This window comes from Rhinolophus sinicus, chromosome 15 (genome assembly GCF_057876585.1).
Source record: "Rhinolophus sinicus isolate RSI-liver-muscle chromosome 15, RSI-T2T, whole genome shotgun sequence".
NCBI classification, from domain to species: domain Eukaryota; kingdom Metazoa; phylum Chordata; class Mammalia; order Chiroptera; family Rhinolophidae; genus Rhinolophus; species Rhinolophus sinicus.
In genome coordinates, this window is record NC_142515.1 from 29,350,844 (window position 1) to 29,372,746 (window position 21,903).

General features: G+C 40.6%; 1 long non-coding RNA gene across 1 annotated transcript; it reads left to right on the forward strand.

Moving 5' to 3' along the window:
* The first annotated feature begins 1,666 nt into the window (after nucleotides 1-1,666).
* On the forward strand, nucleotides 1,667-19,816 carry LOC109450850 (uncharacterized). The gene is made up of 3 exons (XR_012498486.2): nucleotides 1,667-2,168; nucleotides 2,278-2,432; nucleotides 15,264-19,816. It is a non-coding gene; the product is annotated as an uncharacterized LOC109450850 (long non-coding RNA).
* Nucleotides 19,817-21,903: the final 2,087 nt, after the last annotated feature.

Consider the following 21,903-nt stretch of genomic DNA (forward strand, 5'->3'; position numbering starts at 1 on the left):
GCAGAAAAAAAGTCTGTGCCAAGATTGCTAAGCCACTGCCCAACCCTGGAGTACCCTGCCTCCAGATTGTGTTTAAAATATAGTAAATAATAACCATAAGCCACCTTTTACTAAGAATTCTATAATTACAGCCAAAAGCATCCTAACTGATACACAGATCAATAGGAAAGAGACAACTCAACAGAAAATTAGATAAAGGATAGAAATAAAAAAACTCACAAAGAGAAAAAACAAGCAAATAAAACATGTTAAGAGTTGTTCAACTTTACTAATAATAAGAGAAACACAAATGAACATGACTTTTTTGCCCGTTCGATTTATAAAATTTGGTAATACTATAGTTAAGTGTTTGAGGAAACAGGACTTCTACGATTTTGGGGTAGAGTAGACTGAAAACTAGTATGCTGGTACAAAATTTAGCAATGTTTATTAAAATTTAAAATGTGCGTACCCTTTAACCCAAAACTTCTGAAGATATACTCGCACAGGAGAACAGAGATGTTTGTACAAGGAGGTTCAGTACTGCAGTGTTTGTTAAGTTAAAAAAAACAACACTAAAATAGTCAAAAGTCCATTAGTAAGGAATTGAGTAAATAAATTATAGTCCACTCTACTGTGGAATAGCCACAGTCATACAAAATAATGGGGTAAATCTGTGTGTACTGACATGTGAATCTCTCCAAGACATACTGTTAAGGAAAACATACAAGTTTCAGAAGAGTAGTTACGCATGCCATTCTCTTTCTCTCTCTGTCTTTTGTAAGTAAAATGTTTTTATATGCCCTGAAATAAATCTGGAACAGTATATAACAAAGAATTCTCACTAGGAGGTTGATATAGGGCTTTCAGTTGTAAGCTTTATGCGTTTCTGTATTTAGCAGTGCGTGCGCGCGTGTGTGTGTGTGTGTGTGTGTGTATATGTGCGCACACGCATTTGCTGCTTTTGCAATTAGGAAAAAAAAATCGATTTTAAATCTCATCGATCTATAGGAAGGGCTGGCCTTTATTTAGTATTCACAACTATTCTAAGAGGGTTGTAGCCAAATGTGTATCTTAACTCTCTTCCCAGATAACATGGAGCCCAAGATGCTGGATCCAGCCTGGGAATCTGTCTCCAGTGTAGGGCTTGAAGGTAAGGTGAGACTGGCCCTGTGGCCATTAAGGGGAGTTCTTAGATAGAGACAACATCCAGGAACAAAAGCTAAAGAGATACACAAAGAGCTCAACCCCAGGGGCCAGGCAGAGAGGCAAAATTCTCTGGTTGGGAACCTCTGACACCAACCCATAGCCAGGTGGCACTGACTGAAGTGTAGTTGGTGGCTCTGAAGTGATTCTCTGAACAGCTGAGGTACAGTGTGGCTCACAGGGCATCTGCCACCAGAGGCTGGAAAAGAGAAAGTTCTGAAGATAGGGAGACCTCAGTGAATAACCGGAGTATAAAGAAGCCATAAAGCATTAGGCTTGTTTCAAAGTCCTATGTAAAATGGTTTCAGATTTTAAAAAAGAAACATCATTTACTTTCTTAAAGTATAGTTTTTTAGGTGCAACTTAATTTCTTTCCGGTCATAGGCCTGTGAAAATTTGCATAGTGCCTTGATGCAAATAATTTTTTTTTTTAAGAGCGCCTTATTATATCCCACTGGCTCAAAGAGATTTTACAGAATCAAGCCCCAACCCTCTTCTTTTGACTTCCAATTTTGGTAAATGAGCATCAGATTGGAGAGTTGTTGCAAGATAGCACCTCCAAACCCCTGAAGCTTTGAGCTGGGAGGAAGAAGTCCCCTTCAGCATTTCCATCCCCCCCCCCAAAGCTGTTTGTCCAAGGCCTTGGGGGTAGTCAGTACAACTGAGTGAGAAGTCCTTTTTAGGCAAGGCATTGAAAGGAGTGGGCCGAACAGATCTAAAAAAACCTTGGTCAACAGGGCGGAGCAAGCCCTGGAGCAGAAGTATTACTTCACAGTTGCATTGGCTTCCTGTGGCTGCCAATAGAGGCACCATCTGGCAGCCAGCCCACCGCAGAGAAGAGGGAACTCCAGGGAGAAGAAAATAGCAACGAAGGCCCCAGAGGTGGAAGTGCAGCCTTGAGAAACTTCAGCCAGTTCGGGACAGCTCTGCCAGCATGGCTGATTGTACCCCTCAGGCTGTTTAGTAATGACATCCCTCCCACGGTGAGCACAGCATGTCTCATAAGCACTTTGCACCTATCATTTAATCCATATCATTTATTCCATATCATAAAGCTACGAGGCAGGCGCTATTATTGTCTCCATTTTTCAGATGGGATGCTCAGAGAGGTGAAATAACTTGCCTGAGGACGCACAACCAGAAAACAGAGGAACCAGGATTCATACCCTGTGTGGCCAGCTCCGAAACCTAGACTATGGCAGCCGCGACTGGAGTTCTCAAGTGAAAATCAACATGATGAGGTAAAGGTTAGTACTGCCTCCAACTGACACTGGATTGTCTCTTCTCTTGTAGGTAATATTTGGGGTTTTTCTTCCTCGCACACAACCAGGCAAATGACTGCAATTCTAAAAAGAGATAAATATAAAAACAAGAAGTGAAACACTGCAGACACCTGAAACTCGACCATTTCTGCAAGCTCGAGCTAGTGGAGCTGCCCCACAACAGAAATAGTTCTGTCCTGTTTAGATAGGCTTTGTTTTGCTACATGGCTACATATGCAGTGAAGTGATATCAAGTCCTGAGGGTCCACTCCTTTGATGAGTTAAACACACAAAGGCCTACATTTTGATGTAATCTGATAGTATGTAGTTAAGTCCTAGACAAACTGCAACTGTGAGGAAGTGATAAACCCAACTTCCTGCACAAAGCTGCCTGTGATAACACTTTCCATGGACTGGAAGAAAAAAAAAGAGAGAGACATGATTGCTACAAAATGTAAAAGGAACTATTCCGTTCTTAATAAATAACCCCTTTTTAATGTGATCCCAGCAACAGCCAAGCAAATCTGATTGCAGTCAGGTGACTAGTAATTCCACACGTGACTTAATTCTGACTTTTATTGATGGACAAAATCAATGATGTGAGAGTCACTTGATTTTTCTCTCTTAAGGATACTTATTTCAAACTCATAATCTCAGGTGTCTTCTTGGCCAGGATAACTTCCCCCCGGTTTTCCAAGAACTCAGATTGAGAGAATTGAGGTTGCATTAACTGACTCAATGGTATTCTCACTGAGTCATTAAAGAGGTCGATTCAGTCTGAATAAATACACATTGGAATCGTTGCCAACTTACAGAAGGACCAATAGCGATTCCCACAATACCAAAACAGGGTCAAAGTGACAATTTCACTAAGTGTTCTCATAAGTTGTGTCATATATAAACAACCAGTAAGAGCTGACAGTGCTGGGAATTTTCTGTGAATGCATTCTTTCATTCACTAATTTAGCAAACACTTATTGAGTGCCTACTAGGTGCTAGGAAATACAATAGCGAACAAAAAAAGAGATATCCACTGCTTTCTCTTTCCAGTCTAGTTCAGAAGGCAGACATTGAAATAAATGTACAAATATATGTAAATCACAAATCATATTGAGTGCTCTGAAGAGAAGAGGACAGGGTGGCCTGTTTTCAGTTTAGATGGGTGGTCAGCAAACACTTCCCTGACGATGTGATATTTACAAGCCTGAATCATCCAAGTATACCAAGAGTGAGGGAAGAGAGCGTAAGCAGAAGAAACAGCCTAGATTGAGGTTCTGAGTTGGGAAAGAGCTTAGTGCCTTCAAGGAACTAAAGGAAGGCTTGTATGTCCAGAATAAATTATATGAGTAGAGAGAGGGTGAGATACAAGCCTGGAAAGTACAGAGGTGCCAGGTCAGGTAGGGCTTTGTAGGCCATGTGAAGGAGTTGGCTTTATTCTGAACACATTGGGGAACATTTCACTAACACTGCTGACCTCTAATAGTGTTCTGCTTCCAGATTGTTTTCTAGGCAAGGATCTCAAAGACAATGCAGCAGCCCTAACATTCTTTGGGGAAAATTGTGAGATATAATTTTTATAAGTAATTTGGAGCATATGATATTCCTCCTCTAAGTTCAACTAGTTCAGCCAAGCCACAAACTGGGATGGGAAAAATCCGGATGATGAAAAATTAACAAGCAACTGAATTGCATCATTTTATTATTTTACTATGACTAGAGAATCACGCAGTTCTTACATATAGATAGATTGGTCACATGGACCAATTCTCTTGCTTTACAAGGGAAGAAACTGAGGCCCAGAAATGGACTTTGGAGGTTGCTTTGCTGCAGTCATTGGGAGGGGAAGTCAAGGTCGTGATGTTGAGAACCTCACCAGCCTGTCATTGAGGATGGTGGGTCTGGAAACTTGCGCTTTCAAAGTATAAAACCAGTTTCAAGTTCTTCCTCTTTAAGTCTTCTTAATGTCTTGGTTTTATTCTACAATCAGTGACTTAAAGAGGCTTAAAGCAAAGCTTAATCAAAGTCCTGTTTCCTCCTCTTGTGCATATTTACAAGTCCTGACCCCGTGTGTTTCTGACAACCTATTCTGTGTAAAGCCCCTGGCTCCCTGGCCCTCAACTCTAGGGATTTTGAAGTGCTGGGGATGCTTACAGATTTGCTTTTCATTCTGAGGTTCCTGGCAAGGGATCCTGGCCTTCTTCAAGTGAAGCTGGAGACCTTGCTGCTTTTTGAGATTGAATGAAGTTACTAAAAAAAGAATGGCAGCTCCAGAGCCAGACAGACAGTGCCTATTGCTATCCCAGCAGCTTTCCACTTGGGGTTGATTGTACTCCTGCGGTGTGGTAGCTTTCTGGTCTGGCTAGAATTTCATTTAATAGACTTTAGATACAATCCTCTACCTTTTTGGGCCACCTCTTTTCTTCAGATGATGCCTAAGGCCCTTGCATTTCCAACATTCTACATGTCCAAGACAAATCAAAGGGAGTTTGGAATCTCAATAGAAAATGGCCTTAACACCTGAATTTCTAAGGAAGGGAGAGAGGGAGGGAGGGAGGGAGGGAAGGAGGGAGGGAGGGAGGGAGGGAGGGAGGGAGGGAGGGAGGGAGGGAGGGAGGAGGGAAGGAAGGAAGGAAGGAAGGAAGGAAGGAAGGAAGGAAGGAAGGAAGGAAGGAAGGAAGGAAGGAAGGTCATTTGTGAACAAACTAAGGAAGAAAAAGTAGAAAAACACTATGCTTTTCAAACCTCTCTGTAACCTTAATAGAAATACATTGGGCTTGAGTTGTGAATAAGTTATTGTTTCTTTAGCTATCCAAACACAGCCTAGTGGGGTATACCTAGGCATCCTTTGCAAACTTGCCTCTGGAAGTGGAGAATGGCTTTTGCGTCAGCAACTTCTGTTTAAGAAAGCAAATGAAGTTTCAAAAAAAAAAAAGAAAGATGGTTAGAGAAGAGTGATGATTTTTTTCTTTGCATCACAAGAATTTTGTGATTATTGACATTTATGAAAAGCACTTAGCCCAGAGCCTAGTGCTTAGCAAGTGCTCAGTAAGTTATAATGGTATAATTTATACTAAAGAGAACTACTGTTCCAGGTATCGAAAAGCTTAAAATCTAGACCTGTAAATAGCTATGTGATTAAAGAAAGTGTCTGTGCCTCTCTGAGTCTGTTTTCTAATTAGTAAGAGGAATAGATTGGCTTGAATTAGGTGACATATAGGGCTTTTCCAGCTGCCATTCTCCAAGTTCATTTCTAATGTGTTAGTGACTTCAGGTTTGAATTGAACACGAATACTATCTTAATGAAAACAGCTTTTTTCTCACATAATATTATAAAGCACTTATATAACTTCACAGAACACTTCTCTTTCCTTCCATAAACTGGTAGATTTTGGAGCATTAAAATTAAAGAGAAGGGATTAACAATTACCTAAGGGACCAATTGTAGGGGCAAATTTTGAGTAAATAATTAAAATGTAAATTCTCTTTCAAAATGTCAAGTTTGGAATTTGGTCCTAATATTGCATTATGATGTTTGGAGAACTGTCAGAGTTTGCCCAAGCTCTGCTGTCTCTTCATCCTATCACAAAATCTGCTGGAGACTCATTACTTCCTAACACTGGATTTCAAACACCCCTGAGAGACTGTCATTTCCCTCAGGGCTTCTCGTCAAGTAAAATTGTTTTTACCTTCCCAAACTGAGTCAACACATCTGTTCTTACCTATCTTAAAAGCTTCATCAACTCAACAATTGTCCAAAAGGAAAAGGGAAAAAAAAGCTATTGTGCGATGAAAAATTTTGGCAAATCTTATGAAAACACATTCTTAAAACGTCTCTCATTTCTGAGAAACAAAGTAAAATGTATGAATTGTTTTTCACTTCATGACTAACAAAATGATTCATTGCTACAGTGAGGTATTTTGACCATAGCTACATAAAACAAGTAGGAACATTCAATTTAAAAAATAAAAACAACTCAATTAGAAAAATAAACTTTGAATACCTTCTCTCTAAAAGGCATTGAACTTGGCCTCAAAAAACTAGGCAACCTGTCACGTGCAATTTTAAGCTATTTAGGAATTAGTTGTAGTTTCTATGTACTAGGAAGTTTTTTTTACAACTACTTATCTGTGCTGTAAATACAGTAGCTACCAGCACATGTGGCTATTGAGCATTTGAAAAGTGGCTAGTCAAACTGAGATGTGCTGAAACTGTAAAGTACACACTGGATTTAGAAGACTTAGAACAAAAAGAGAACGTAAAATGTCTCATTAATAATTTTATATTGATAATATATTGAAATGATACTCTTTTGAATATATTGGCTTAAAATATATTATTGAATTAAATTTATCTGTTTCTTTTCATTTTTTTTAATGTGGCTATTAGAAGAGCTAAAATTACAAATACAACTTGCATTTGTGGTACACATTATAGTTCTTTGGGGCACTGCTGGCTTAGACTTTTGACTTATTGTTTATTCTAAGGCTTGGAATCCACCTAAGAATGTTTAGTCACAAACGTCTTATTCTTGTTTCAAAAAATATGCTGTCTAATGTGGTTTGTAACTAGAAACTAAACTCCTAAAAGTACAGTTGGAATGATGAATATTTATTTAAAAGAAAAGGTGTTCCTGTTAAATTCGGTGGGGATAACAGGTTAAAAAAAGTATATAATGAAAATATGCTCACCCTCACTCATAATTAAAGAAATATAAATAAGACAAAATACAGCAAATACTTAAAAGTTTCATAATACATACTATTTGTGCTGATGAGGGGAAACAGTCATTTCATATGCTGTTTGTGGGAGTATAAATTGGTACAAACTCTTTGGAGGGCAACTTAGCAATAGCTATCAAAATTTAAAACGTGCATACCCTTGGGAATTTGCACTACAGTTATACTTGCACATTTATGCAAAGGTGTATCACACAGACTTTGCAAGAGCAAAAGACTGAAAATGATCTAAAGTTTCATAAATAGAGAACTACATGAAAGCTTTGATATGTTCACATGCTAGAATATTATGCTGCCAAGAAAAATTATGACAGTCTCAATGGTAGTAATAGTAGTAGTAGCAGCAGTAGTAATAAGAATAATATTAAGAAATTATAAGTGAAGAAGCACAATGTAGGAATTACTAGTTATTTACTCAGAATTATGAGATTATGTTTTCTGCCATCAGATGGAATGAAAGTTTAAAATAATCATTAATTTGAATCATAGGCTATTAAATTTTTCTTGATCATCTGAATTTTGGAGACTAAATATTTATACCTGCTACACTTGTGTTTATAGAAGTCTTTCTGGAATCAGGATGGATTGAAGAGGGGTAAAACAAGAAAGCAACTCATGTAAGGGGCTGGCATGCAGTATATACTCAATAAATGCTTGTTATTGTCATTATTAATTATAATCCAAGTTAAAAGAGATGCAAACTAAACCAAGAAAGTGATAGCAGGGGGGAAAAGAGAGAAAAGAGCCATGTGATAGCTGTGAAAGAAGTGGAGCTGACAGGACTTGGTGCCTGACAGGGGATAGAGATGGAAAGTTAGGGCAAGCCTTCAGGGTAATTTCCAGGATGTGGGAGGAGCCAGATGGATGACAGAGCCCATCCCTGAGACAGGAAACTCAGGAGAAGGAGAAGCTTTGAAGAAAACATAAATTGATTTGGGGACATAATAAATTTAATGAGACCTGTGAATCTCCAAATATGTCCACTGGGTAATTGGATCCATCCTTCCAAAACTCGTTGGAGGATTAGGTTAGAGAAATGCCTTTGGGTATCTATTCTCACTGTAGAGGGGGTGAGGTAGTTTAAGTCATGGGTTTGGATGAAGCTTCTCAGGGAGAGCTAAGGGTGAGACCAAGGGAACAGAATGCTTAGAAGGTGTTATGGGTTGAATTGTGCCCTCTCTCAAATTCATGTTGAAGTCCTAACCCCTAGAACCTCAGAATAACCTTATTTGGAACTAGGGTCATTCTAGATGTAATTAGTTAACATGAGGTCATTGGGGGAGGGGAAACTAATCCAATATGACTGCTGTCCTTCTAAATAGGGGAAATTCGGACAGAGAGGTATGCACACAGGAGAACGCTGCAAGACAATGAAGGCAGAGATCAGGGTGATGCTTATATAAACCAAAGAACCAACCTTGCTGATACACCTTGATCTCTGACTTCACATGCAGGCAGAGCCTCAGATGACAATACAGATTGACAAAGTCTCAGCCACTTCAATGCAGAGCTTTGGAACACAACTATGACTCCTTTGAGAAGACTCACATTAGACAGAAATAGCTAGGCCTGCCCTCACCATGTCATTGACTGGGGGTTCCCCGCTGGGCACAGCCTCAAAAGCTATGCTGGACGCCAGATATTCTGCAACTAACCACTCTTCCCAGCTGAAAGTCAGGCTGCTTCTTGAAGGCAGAGCTGAGTGGCACACATCCATCCATTACTGCCACACTTACCACTCACCTTCTTTTCTTTTGGAATACCAGGGATTTAAAAAAATGTATTAAAGAACCCCATTCTGCTCACCCTCCCCTATGGTTTTTGTGGGATTTGAGTTCTTGTAACACCCACTCTGAACTGAATCTACTTGCTCTTACACACATTAGCGATCCCAAGTCTTCAAAGAAATATAAAGTAGCTGCTCCTCAAATAACAACAACATCAATCATATTAGGGGTCCCTAATATAAATATTTACTAATATTTCTAGTTCACTAGCAAAACTGAACTCTCATGTACCTTTGAGACCTCATATCTCTTCTTCCAGTTTTGTGTGATACTAAAAGGAATCCCAGAAGCATATATGTTGTGTGAATGGCCAGGCAACTACTCCAAATGGCCCAACCATTTGCTGATGGGACAACATAGCAGAATACATTAAAGGCGAATGAAGCCTCAGATGGCCATTCCTTGTTTTGACTGCCTGCCTTAGTGCCACTATCTCAGCGCTAGTGAATCCAAGTTTGGAAGAGAGAATAATCATTCCTTTCACAAACCTTTATTAAGCACCTACTATGTGTCAGACACTGTACCAAGTGCTGAAGTCATAGTCTTTGTAGATTTTAAAATATGCCTATAAAATCTTTTACAATTCTCCCTTCAAATGATGGCACTTAACTCCCCTTCCCTTGAGTGTGGACTAGACTTAATGACTTGCTTCTAACAAATACAATGTGGCAAAAGTGATGGTGTGGCTTCTGAGACTAGATCATAAAAGACAATACTGCTTCCTCCTTGCTTTCTCTTGGATCACTCTTACTGGGGAAATCCAGCTGCCATGTTGTGAGGACTCTCAAGTAGCCCTATGGAAAGGTCCATGTGTGAGGAACTGAGGCCTCCTGCCAAACAGCCATGTGAGGAAGCCATCATGGAAATGGATCTTCCAGCTTTAATCAAGCCTTCAGATGGTGCAGCCTCAGCAACATCATGAGAGACCCCAAGCCACAGCTACCTCAGTCAAGCTACTCTCAAATTCCTGACCTATAGAAACTGTGAGATGATAAATACCTATTATTGTTTTAAGCCACCAAGTTTTGGGGTAATTTGTTACATAGCAATAGACAGAGTGTAGATACAACAAACATGTCCTCATTCTGGGAACAGATACTAACCTATTATGACACAAATATGGAAATACTGAGTCAAGTCATGCTCAGCAAACCTGTACAAATGCTATGATTTCCCACCAACATGGAATGTGGGTAGGAGATTTATTATATTGTGGTACTGATTGTGACTATGATATCAACTTGGAGTCTGCTTTGTCACCCAAAGGTACAGCTTGTGTTCATGCCATGATTACTGCAGAGATTGCCAAGGGATGACAGGTTCTGGAGCTTTAAGATCTAATGGATTTGGTCAGATTAAAGTGAGCGCCATGGCAACTCAAACCCTGTGCAAACCATGGTGAAGGGAGAGCAGAAGCCAAGATCCTCACAGAGAAAGCTGGTCTGCAGGGAACATAGGAATGCTGAGAAGCAATGGCAAGACATCATGGGTCTCCAGGGAGAGAGAGGCCCAGAGAGAGCCTAACAACTGTCTATCTCTTGTAAACCAACTGGACTTCCAGAATTGCATTCCATGAGGTTTATTTATTTATTTATTTATTTATTTATTAAAATAAATCTCCTTTTTACTTGAGACAGTCATTTTATTCAAACAGTCTCTGAGACACTGCACTCCAGCCTCCTGCCTGGTCTCCCCACTTCCAGTATCTGTATTCTCCAGTGCATCCCACATGGGAAACCAGAGGAGTCTTCTTCAATCACTGATTTATCATGTCACCCTCTCTGCCACATACACACAAACCTTAACTAGATTCCCACTTCTACAGGTCAAGTGCCTCAGCCTGGCATTTACCACCCTCCTCAGTCTGGCTCCAACTCACCTTTTCATGACCTCCCTATTTATATCCCATCTCTAGATAAACTGAAAACCCTGAAGTTCCCCCCAATGTGTTGTACTTTTCAGCCTTTAAAGCTTTTGTCAAGTCATTCTCTCCAGCTGGAAGCCCATTCTTTCCCTCACCTACCTCACTTTATTCTAGCTATCCAACAAAGATGTTCTTACGAGCTTCTCCATGAAACAGCCTCTGATCCCCTCAGCTGGTGTTGTGTATCCCTCCTCTGAATATCTTGTTCATGGCATTAGTAGGATACAAGTCCTTTTCTGTCTATACCGTAATTACACATGTACGTAGCTCATCACTTCTACCAAGTCATGAGCTTCCTGAGCATAAAAACAAGATTATTCATCTTTACATCAATTTGGTCCTAAGCCCCACTCTGTTTTCCCTCTGTGCTCTCTCCTTAAATGAGCTCATACTGTATAACTTCATCTACCATCTGCATGTGTATGCCTGCAGCCCAGACCTCTCCTCTACCTCTACTTGCCTGTGTGACATGGGTGTCTCAAGGTTCCTCACACTCAACATGTTCAGCAGAAACTCATAATAATCCCCACCCAACTCAGGCCTCCTCGAAGTTTCCTTTCTCAGTAAATTCCACCACCACCCACGCCCCCGCCCCCAACCAACCATCCAATTCTGTAAGCTGGAATCTATGAGTCCTCTTTGAACTTTCCCACCCATCAACCTGTATTTAATCCATCACCAGACTTAACTGATTTTACCTTCTAAATCATATTCAAATCACACAATGTTCTTACATCTCCACTGCCACCCCCTGAATCCAAATTATCATCATCTCTCATCTTGTCCACCATCTTCTATCTGGTATCCTAACCAGGACCCCCACATCAACTCTAGCTTCATATCTCCAATCCATTCTAGGCCATATGGTTAGAATGTCATTTGGGTGTTTAAACTCAAATCTGGCCAGGTCATCCCTAAAGACTTAGGATCTTCAATCACTTTCCATTGTTCTTAGTGTAAAGCTCAAACTCGTAATATAAAATGACTACTGCATCATCTGGCCCATTTCTCCAGCCTAATTTGGGGCTATTCTTTATTTTCAATATTTCAGTCACAGGGGACTATTTTCACCTCAAAAGTATCATTCTCTATACAGCCTTGAGGGCTGTATACACACTGTTTCTTCTTCTCACTCCATCTACCATCTTTGCCTAATAAATTCCTATTCATCCTTCTAGTCTCAGCTCAGACCTCAGCTCCTCAGAGAAGCCTCCCCAGACATATCTGGTCCCTCATATACATGTTCTCATTGTTCCCTATATTTCCTTTCATTGTATTTAGATTGTTTTATAAGTATATATGGGGGGGGGCAGAAATCATGCCTATTTTGCTCACCACTTTATCTCCAGCACATAGATAGTATAGATGCTGCTAAACAAAACTTGTTTAAAAACGGAAGGAAGGAAGAAGCAAAAGAAGTAAGGAAAGGAAAAGAGAGGAGAGGAGAGGAGAGGAGAGGAGAGGAGAGGAGAGGAGAGGAGAGGAGAGGAGAGGAGAGGAGAGGAGAGGAGAGGAGAGGAGAGGAGAGGAGAGGAAAAGATTCAAGTAATCACTGACAAAATCTGGCTAGACCAATGCTCAGCAAAATATATTTATGGCCTGGTACATTTGATTGCCAATATCTTCCAGATATGTCAAGTTTTTCTTGAAGACTAATATTTTCACATTTTTCTTTATTTTACATTTGCATCAGTTAGGATTTCACTTGGCTGAAAGTAACCGACCATAGTGCTTAACCAAATAGAGGTTTTATTTTTCTCTCATAACAGAATTTTGAAGTAGGGCTGAGGCAGCTGTTTTAAGGACATCAACAAGGTCCCAGGCTTCTTTCTCTGCCACTCTTAGTGCCTGACTTTTTTCCTCGGAATTGAAAACTGGGCTGCTGCCCCTCCAAAATGGCATCCACACTCCAGGCAGAAAGAAGAGGAAGATGAAAAGGATAAATGCATGTGCTAATTGGACTCATCTCTTTTTATCAGGAAAACAATGGCTTTCCTGGAAGCCCCACACAGGAAACGGTCTACCTATATCTCTTTGGCCAGACCTGGGTTGCGGCCACTCTCACTTCAAGGGAGTCTAGGAAGGTGCATGTCCTTCAGTGGGCACACTGCCACACTACACACAACTGGAGCTCTGTTAGTGGGGAATAAGGGGAGATTGGAGATCAGGAGGCCACACTATTGCCACAAACAACCAGATCAACTGGATTCCAAAGTTCTGGCTCAATTTCATAAGCCGACGGGGAAGTGATCTTTTTCAAGTGGGAAATTTGAGCAAAGTGATTCAGGCTTTGCAAAGACGGGGCTAAGCCATGGGAATGAAAAGTGAAAAACTCCATCAAATGTATGGTTGTTTTACCTACATAATACTAAATACATCTGCTTATAACAGGCACATGGAATAATCTTTCCTCCATGAAATGTTATTCTTATCAGTGTATATACTTAATTTTTTTAAATCAACTTTCAAGAAGTGAATTCAGTCAAAATTTGAGCCTGCAATTAAAGCATGCTGTCACTAGGTTACACTCTTTCAGTCATGTGGTTTCATTGACCCCTTTCATGCAGAAATTTGTTCAGCCTCCGAGGGAGCAAGCGAGACTCTTCACACATCCATTACATGAAAAATGCAGAATAAGCATTTCAGCAGAAGCCAAGAACTAGGAAATCAGAAGGCTATGTAAGAATAATTAAGAATGCGAGGGATTCACAGAGTGATGGATCCCATTCTAGACACGGTCTAGAAAGAGGGAAGCAGAGTGATTTGTGGGGTGAGGTTTCCTCAACAAGGAAATGACAAGTTTGATAACTCAGAGGCAAAGACATATGAAGTATAGAACATAGGCAACAAAAATATAGCAAACAGGACATGCCTACTATGTAGGAGAATCTGTTTTTCAATTACTATCATTGCCTTTAATTAATTCAATTCAACATTTATTGACCATCATCTATGTGCCAGAAATTCTGGGAAAGGCTGGTAGTCTTCCCTGCCCTGCAGGAGAGGAGAAAGACCATTATTGCTAGATGGAGCTCTGGAAGGCACATATTCTACTTCCCCATTTTAGAGATAAGGATATAAAGGTCCAGAAAAATTCAGTGACTCCCCATTGTCACCAGTTAGTTAACAGAAAGCCATGACAAGATCCAGGGTCTTCAGGGTCTTGCATGCATTTATCACCCAAACAGAACCCTCAAGACCTAGATGGAGCCCATCGCCTTGACAAGGTAGTTCCTCACTTTCAGAGGGAATGGGGTTTTGTTGTTGCTGCTGTTGTTTTTTTTCTTTTTGAACAACTAACTTACCACATACAAAAGCATGCCTTTCAAAATTCATCTCTGATTCTCAAACTTGCCATGTTATTTTCCTTCACCATCAGCAAGCATATATCAGCTGAAACCTAGCTGAAAATTTTTCTCCATGAAGCCTGGGAGAACCTACCCAATGCTGATCACTCTACTCTGGCCATTCTTTCTCCCAACACTTCTTCCTCTGGTTTCCCTCCCCACCCTTCAGCACCTCCATGCACACCCACCAGGTTGATCTGCACTTGTTAATTAATGGTTTCAAGGTCCTCTGATGTCATATCAGAGGCTATGTCTCTCAACTAACTTTGTAAGCTCAAACAAACAACAAACAAACAAACAAAGACAGTACTTCCTGGAGCTAAAGGCTTGGAATGAAAAGAACCTGGATTATAAATGGAACTCTGGCATTTACTATGCGGCCTTTGGAAAATTATTTAACACATTAAACCTCAGGCTCTTTGTGTGTATAATGAAGAAAATGATACCTACTTTATAAGGGTGGTGCAAGGTATAATGAGGTAAAACACCGCAAAGTACTGAATGGTATAAACACACGGCTATAAAATCAGGGCTCAACTCCATACATGTTCATTGTCATTTTTTTATTTGTTCCCACTCTGCCGTCTCCCCAAGGAATGCCTAATCTGTGTCATTAGTCAGACCTGGGTTCACCTTCTAATTCTTCTACTGACCAGCTATAAAACTTTGAGCAATTTCCATTACCTCTCTGAGCTACTTGGAACAAAGCCTAGCCAGTGGGCCACACCCAATATTGACTGAGTGAATAAAATTCAGTTTCCTTATGAATAACACCAGGATAATAAATCCCACCTCACCTGATTATTACACAAGTTAAATGAGCAAAGTACCTGCAGTGTTCTTGTTCTTTAGCTTAATTAATGACCTGCTTATCTTGGACGGAGGGGGGGGTGAATTTATTGGAAGCTAGCTCAAGAATCTCTAATTCATGTGACATTCTTACCTGTATATCTTTATTTCCCTCAGTGGGGGAGGGTGCAGTGAGGATACATAACATCCCTTTTCTTCATCTGATTTCTAGATCAACTGAGAAAGAAGACAAGAGAATAATCAAGTAGGAAGACTGACACACTCTGGAGCCCTGGACCACCAAAGATGACCCCGCACCCACTCCATAGGGGAGACCTGCCCCTGTGTCAGCTCTAGAGGCAGATTCCATCCCAAGGGAGGAATGAGGGGAGGAAGATAGGCCATGCAGGCCCCTTTTTCTGTCCCATTCAGGTAATTCACGCCACCTTCCCAGGGGAGGACTGAAGGTGGGATAGAGGCCAAGCATATTGGGGGAAAACCCCGAGTCTTGGAAACAAAAAGTACGCAAGAAGCATTCTCAGCATTTGCTGCCTAACAAACGCTATATGCAAAATGGATTGCATTCGTAATCTCCCCACAAGAATTTGGAGGGTACATCAAATAGTGGTTAAGAGCCCCGCCTGGAGGCAGGCTGCCTGGTTTTGAATCCAGGCTCTGCAACTTACTAGCTCTGTGACCTTGGGCAAGTTATGTATCCTTCCTTGGATAAAATGCTGGTAATGATAGTACCTTCCTCACAGGGTAGTTGTGAGGATTAAATGAAAGAACATCTACAAAGTGCCAAAAACAGTCAACGGTTAATGCAAACCAAATGTGAGTTGTGATTACTGGTGAAATTGTCTTATAAAAACTATGGGCTCCTTAAATGAAAAGGTGAAATGTAATGTCATGCTGGCCAAGAATTGCAAACCAATGATCTCACTTGAGTCCAAAGCAAAAAATAATTTTGATCAGTCAACTCCTGATCATACTTGTGATCTTAGGACCATGAAAACCATCCTTCAATGCCAACACTTCCTGCCCCACCTTCCCACAGAATCACATTCTTCATCCTGTTAAACTAAAGTTTCTTTGATCTCCCCAAATCCCATTCCATACAGCTTTCTTGTCTTAGTCCTTTTAAATTACTGTCCTCTCTGACGGATGACTGTGAGGTTTGTCAAAGAGAAAAATCCTTATGAGATTTCATATATTCTTATGTCAGGAGTTTGGCTGAGCAATGAGGTTGGCAGAGATAAAAGGCCATGGCTGGTTTAGGGCTTGTGACCGAAGTGTGAATTGTGGTTGTACTAACTAAAAAAAGTGGTCCGTTGGCCACACTACCCAAGAAGGATTCCTGGTTGTCAGTTATGCATTATGAAGGTAGCGAGTATTTACAAACGGAAAGCGGAGAAAGAGTCCAACTTAGAGGAGACTGGAAATAATTTATGAAAGTCTGAAATTTGTGCAATGGGTGCTCAGGTCACAAAAGAGACTTCAATACTGAATAGATCCCTCCTCCCAAAACAGATGTTGGTCCTATGTGTAGGTTTTGCAAACAAATAGAGCAGGGTTCAAGCCCTGCTTTACCACTTTTTTGTTATATGACCTTGGGTAATTCAAATGTCGGTGTGCCGATGTATAAAACTGAGATAATAATACCTACCTTATGGGGCATTGAAGAGAATTAAATCAAGCCATATGGGAAACTCTCAGTACAATGCCCTTAACATGTCTGTGTTCACTAAAGTTATTAATACTATTATACATGATAATAAACTCAGATAAGGAGCTCATACAACTCAATAACAAAACAACAATCCTATTAAAAAGAGAGCAAAACTAAATAGATATTTTCCCAACAGATACATAAAAAAATGCTCAATATCACTAATCATCAGGGAAATGCAAATCAAAACCACAATGAGATATCACCTCACACCTGTTAGAATGGTTATAATCTTGAAGACAAGAGATAACAAGTGTTGGTGAGGTTGTGGAGAAAAGGGAATCCTTGTGCACTGTTGGTGGGATTGCAAATTGGTGCAGCCACTATGGAAAACAGTATGGAGGTTCCTCAAAAAATTAAAAATAGAACTACCATGTGATCCTTCAATTCCACTGCTGGGTATGTATCCAAAGGAAATAGAAACAAGATGTCGAAGAGATATGCACTCCATGTTTTGCAGCATTTTTATTCACAGCAGCCAAGATATGAAAACAACCCATGTCTGACAGGGATAAAAGGATAAAGAAGATGTGAAATAGATGATAGATAGATAGATAGATAGATAGATAGATAGATAGATAGATAGATAGATAGATAGACAGATAGAAATACATAATGGAATATTATTCGGCCCTGAGAAAGGAAATCCTACTGTTTGCAACAATATTGATGGACCTGGGGGCCATCATGCTAAGTGAGATAAGTCAGATAGAGAAAGACAAATACTGTATGGTATCATTTAGATATGGAATCTAAACAAGCCAGACTCATAAAAACAAAGTGTAGAATGGTGGTTACCAGGGCTGGGGAATGGATGGATAGGAGAGATATTGTTTAAGGGTACAAACTTGCAACTAAATAAGTTCTGGAGATCTAATGCACAGTATGATTACAGACAACAATACTGTATTATAAACATCAAACTTGCTAAGAGACTAGATCTTAATTATTCCCACCATATAAAAGAAATGATAGGGCCTGCCCGGTGGCTCAGGCGGTTGGAGCTCCATGCTCCTAATGCCGAAGGCTGCCAGTTCGATTCCCACATGGGCCAATGGGCTCTCAACCACAAGGTTACCGGTTCGACTCCCACAAGGGATGGTGGGCTGCGACCCCTGCAACTAACAGCGGCAACTGGACCTGGAGCCCAGCTGCACCCTCCACAACTATGATGGAAAGGCCAACAACTTGACTTGGAAAAAGTCCTGGAAGTACACACTGTTCCCCGATAAAGTCTTAAAAAAAAAAAAAAAAGAAGAAGAAATAATTGATAATTATGTGATGTGATAGAGAGCCTATAGCAAAATATAAATGTATCAAATCAAATGTTGCATACCTTAAATTTACATAATGTTACATGTCAACTATATCTCAATTTTAAAAGAAGAAAAACAGAGTCAGAGTGTTCCAAATGGAAAAACTCTGGGTTTATTCATAGAGGGCTATGTAGTTGTTATTATTTTCTTCATCATTATGATGAGTTACCAATTTAACTGTAGAAATTAAGTCTAAGAAGTGAACCACCTGAAAGTATTACCAGTTCTTCGCATTATTTCCACGTATTAGGTTGGTGCTAAAGTAATTGCGGTTTTTGCAATTATTAACCTTTTATACCACAATTACTTTTTCACCAACCTAATACTAGTTGGCAGGAAATTTCTTAAGTCATGAATATGTAGCCTATAAAGCTTATGCTTTTAACCACCACGCATTTTTTTCTAGGTTGAACTAATACTTGCATTCTTACTGCCATCAGAACCTTGAGGACTTTGGGTGATAATGATGTGTTAATGTTGGTTCATCAATTGTAACCAATGTCCCACTCTGGTGAGGGATGTTGGTGGGGGGGCGGCTGTGCATGTGTGGACAGGGGGCTTATGGGAAATCTCCATACCTTCTGCTCAGTTTTGCTGTGAACCTTAAACTGCTCCAAAAAATAATGTGTATTTAAAAAAAAACCAACAACTTTAAACCAGTTCGAAAGTTCAAATTCCATCAACCAAGTCAGGGGGAGACATGAAGAGCACAAAGGGTAAATTTCACACAACTTTAATTTGACACAGCAGTTTCAACTGTCTTTCTTTGCAATCTTTTTTCAGCTTTACCAAGAGGGCCACCTCAAGCTTATATGATACCATTGTGAGTCTGCAGTGGGAAGCCTGGGGGGAAAAGTAGGCACCCCTTCCTCAGAGCTGTAGAGCCTCAGGCCAGGGTCTCATCTTGGCAAGTGGGGATTCAAGCTGGATTCAGCCCCAACTGGCCTCTTCAACCAGGCGTCTTTGCAAAGTACACTAACTGCGCAACAGTACACAACAGCCATGTTTAGCTATCAGAGTAACTTTCCACTATATAACTTTACCCTTCCTCTGTCCTTCAGGTAGTTAATATTGCTTCAGGTAGTCATGAAGCAGAGGGAAAGAAAAAGAAGTAGTAAAGGGTCCCAGAAAAGAAACCTCTGAATAAATCATACTTCAGAGATATTGCGGGTTCCATTCTAAGCCACCATAATAAAGCAAGTATCGCAATAAAGAGAGTCATCACTTTTTTGGGTGGAGGTTCTTGCCTTCAATTTAGAAAAAACACAATACCTGTGAGTACAACAAAGGGAAGCACAATAAGACAAGGTGTGCCTGTAGTAGAGTTGATTCTTTTCAACCCTTAGCATTAGGGGCTTCATCTTACTTCTCTCATTCTAAACCCACAGCCTCAGCTGAACAGCCACGGGTATGTTTACATAGAATAGATTCAACCAGAAACTATCTGAATTAATGTTGGAGGACTTGGCACTACTCTGCTCTGTGACAGCAGGGACAGTATTTTATTTTTTTTCTCACTATTGTTTCCACAGTTCTGAACATGGTGCTTGGTAAACAAAAAAACAGTTCAATAAATATTTACTGGCCAAATGCGTATTTTTTTAATAGAGGAATAATAAAGCCAATTACTGCACTCCTTTCACAGGCATGAGAGCATTTCCCTTACAGCTTAGGCACAATAAAAATGCTTCAAACCTTTTTAAAGTCTCTATGTATAAAGAAGAAAGGCGGGTGGGAGAGAAGTGCACTGATAAAGTCTGCAACAAGCAGTTTGGTAGTTCAGAACCTGGGTTCGGAGTCAGAGAGACCTGGGTTTGAATCCCAGCTTCTCCATCTACTGTGACTTAAACTGTCTCAGTTTTCTCATCTCTAAAATGAGGTAATATTGTTCACCTAGCAGGTTTGTTGAGTAAATATATTAAACGACAATATATTTAAGAAACGTTTAGCACAGTTACCAGCACATAGTAAACAATAAATAATAGCTAAAATGTTTCTAAGCCTTCAGAAGGCTAAAAAAAAAAAAAAAAGAAGTAAAAGGGGAAACTCATGCAAATGTGGCAAAATCTTGACAACTAGTGACTCTAGATGATGTGTGTATAGGGGTTCAATATATTGTTCTTCCCACTTTTATGTACATTTGAAATTTTCCATAAAAATTTTTAAGTTAAAAAGCAGAAAATACACCAAAACCCAACTGCCTCCAAACCAGACAAGACTTCACTATTCCCTCAATCAATTGAGGGCTGTGTGCGGGACGTCATGTGCCATCTCTGTACGGGACACTGGAGTCCCAGCCCTCAGGGAGCGTATAGTCTAGTTGGAGACAGATGTTAAATACAAATAAATATATAACCACAATTAAGAAAATGCTCCAAAGGAAATGACCTGACCGTGCTGGGAGGATATGAAGGACTCAGTTTAGAGAAGGAAGCCAAGAATACCTCTCTGAGGAAGTGGTATGTAAACGAACACCTGAAGGAGCGTAGCTGGGCAAAGGAAGGGGACAGAGTGCCCAGGTAGTGTGGCCACCACAAGCAAAGGTGCTGAGGTAGGAAAGGAGGGAAGGCCAGTGTGGCTGGAGCACAGTGCAAGGGAAAAGGTGGCTCGAGAGGACATTGGAGAGCTGGGTAGGGTTTTGGAGGCCCTGCCAGACCTTTGAGTCTTGGTCCTCTGAACATTGGGAAGCCTCCAAAGGGAATGATGGATGCAGTTGTCTATTAAAAAAATTCTTTCTGGCCACGTGGACTAGATTGAAGAGGCCGTGTTTGTATATGCATGGAATTTCTAGACAAATACACATGTCAGTAGTAGCGGCTCCCTCTGGGAATGGGAACTTAGAGATAAGAGGGGTTGGAGGGACACTTAATTTTTCACTGTATATACTCTTTTGTACTGTGCATGGATTTTCCATTAAAAAGAAATCAAACAATCATTTTAAGAGAAAAACGTGACCCACCCTCAAAGGAAAAACAGTATCTAAATCACTCATCATGAGCCCAGGCACTTACGTGTGTACGCACACATGCACACACACAACATTGGGCTACAACATAGTGATACAGCAGAAGACAGGCTGACAACAGATTTCCACCCCAACAAAAGCTGTCCCAAAGACTGACTTCATCTTTCCTCACACCTCCCTCCCAGTGGTGGAACCTTCCAGAAGGCCTGGCAGGGGTGGTTTTCAAAGAGAACACTGGCGTTTTGAGAGACTTTTAAGGCCACAGCCCTTGGAGCACTACCCAGGATCGAGTGCCAGGAAAGTATGTTCAGACACATGGATGACTAGCTTCTGGAGGGTTATCCAGAGAGATGCAGGGTTTTGGAAGGCACGCTCAAGAGGCTCCAGGCCTGGGGAGGCGAGGCAGAGATGATCTTATGGTCTGTGGTGAAGGAGGGGCCTCCTGGATGCCCCATCTCTAGGAAGTGACAGTCTGCTCCCTACAAAGTGTATGAGGCTGTTTAAAGCAGTCAGACAGCAGCTGATACAAGAGGGCCGATTTGGTTAACCCTGGCCTTCACCGTGGCCTCTCCATTCCTCCCTCTTTCCCATCTTATTCAACCAATCGTTGGATTGCAATTCGCTTGAAGACTTTCTTTGTGACCTGCAAGAGTATGGTTCATAATAGCTACGCAGTGAATTTTGTTGTGCGATAGCATTGTCAGTCATATTGTTATTCTTTCTTGTTTCTAATTTTTCTCCAGTAAACATGTTTACTTTTACAGTATAGAAGGACATGGGGCAATCTTTTTCAATGTTTGCATGCAAGTTAGCCCCCAGGAAACTGGAAACTACAACTACCTCTTTGTGTTTTTGTATCAAA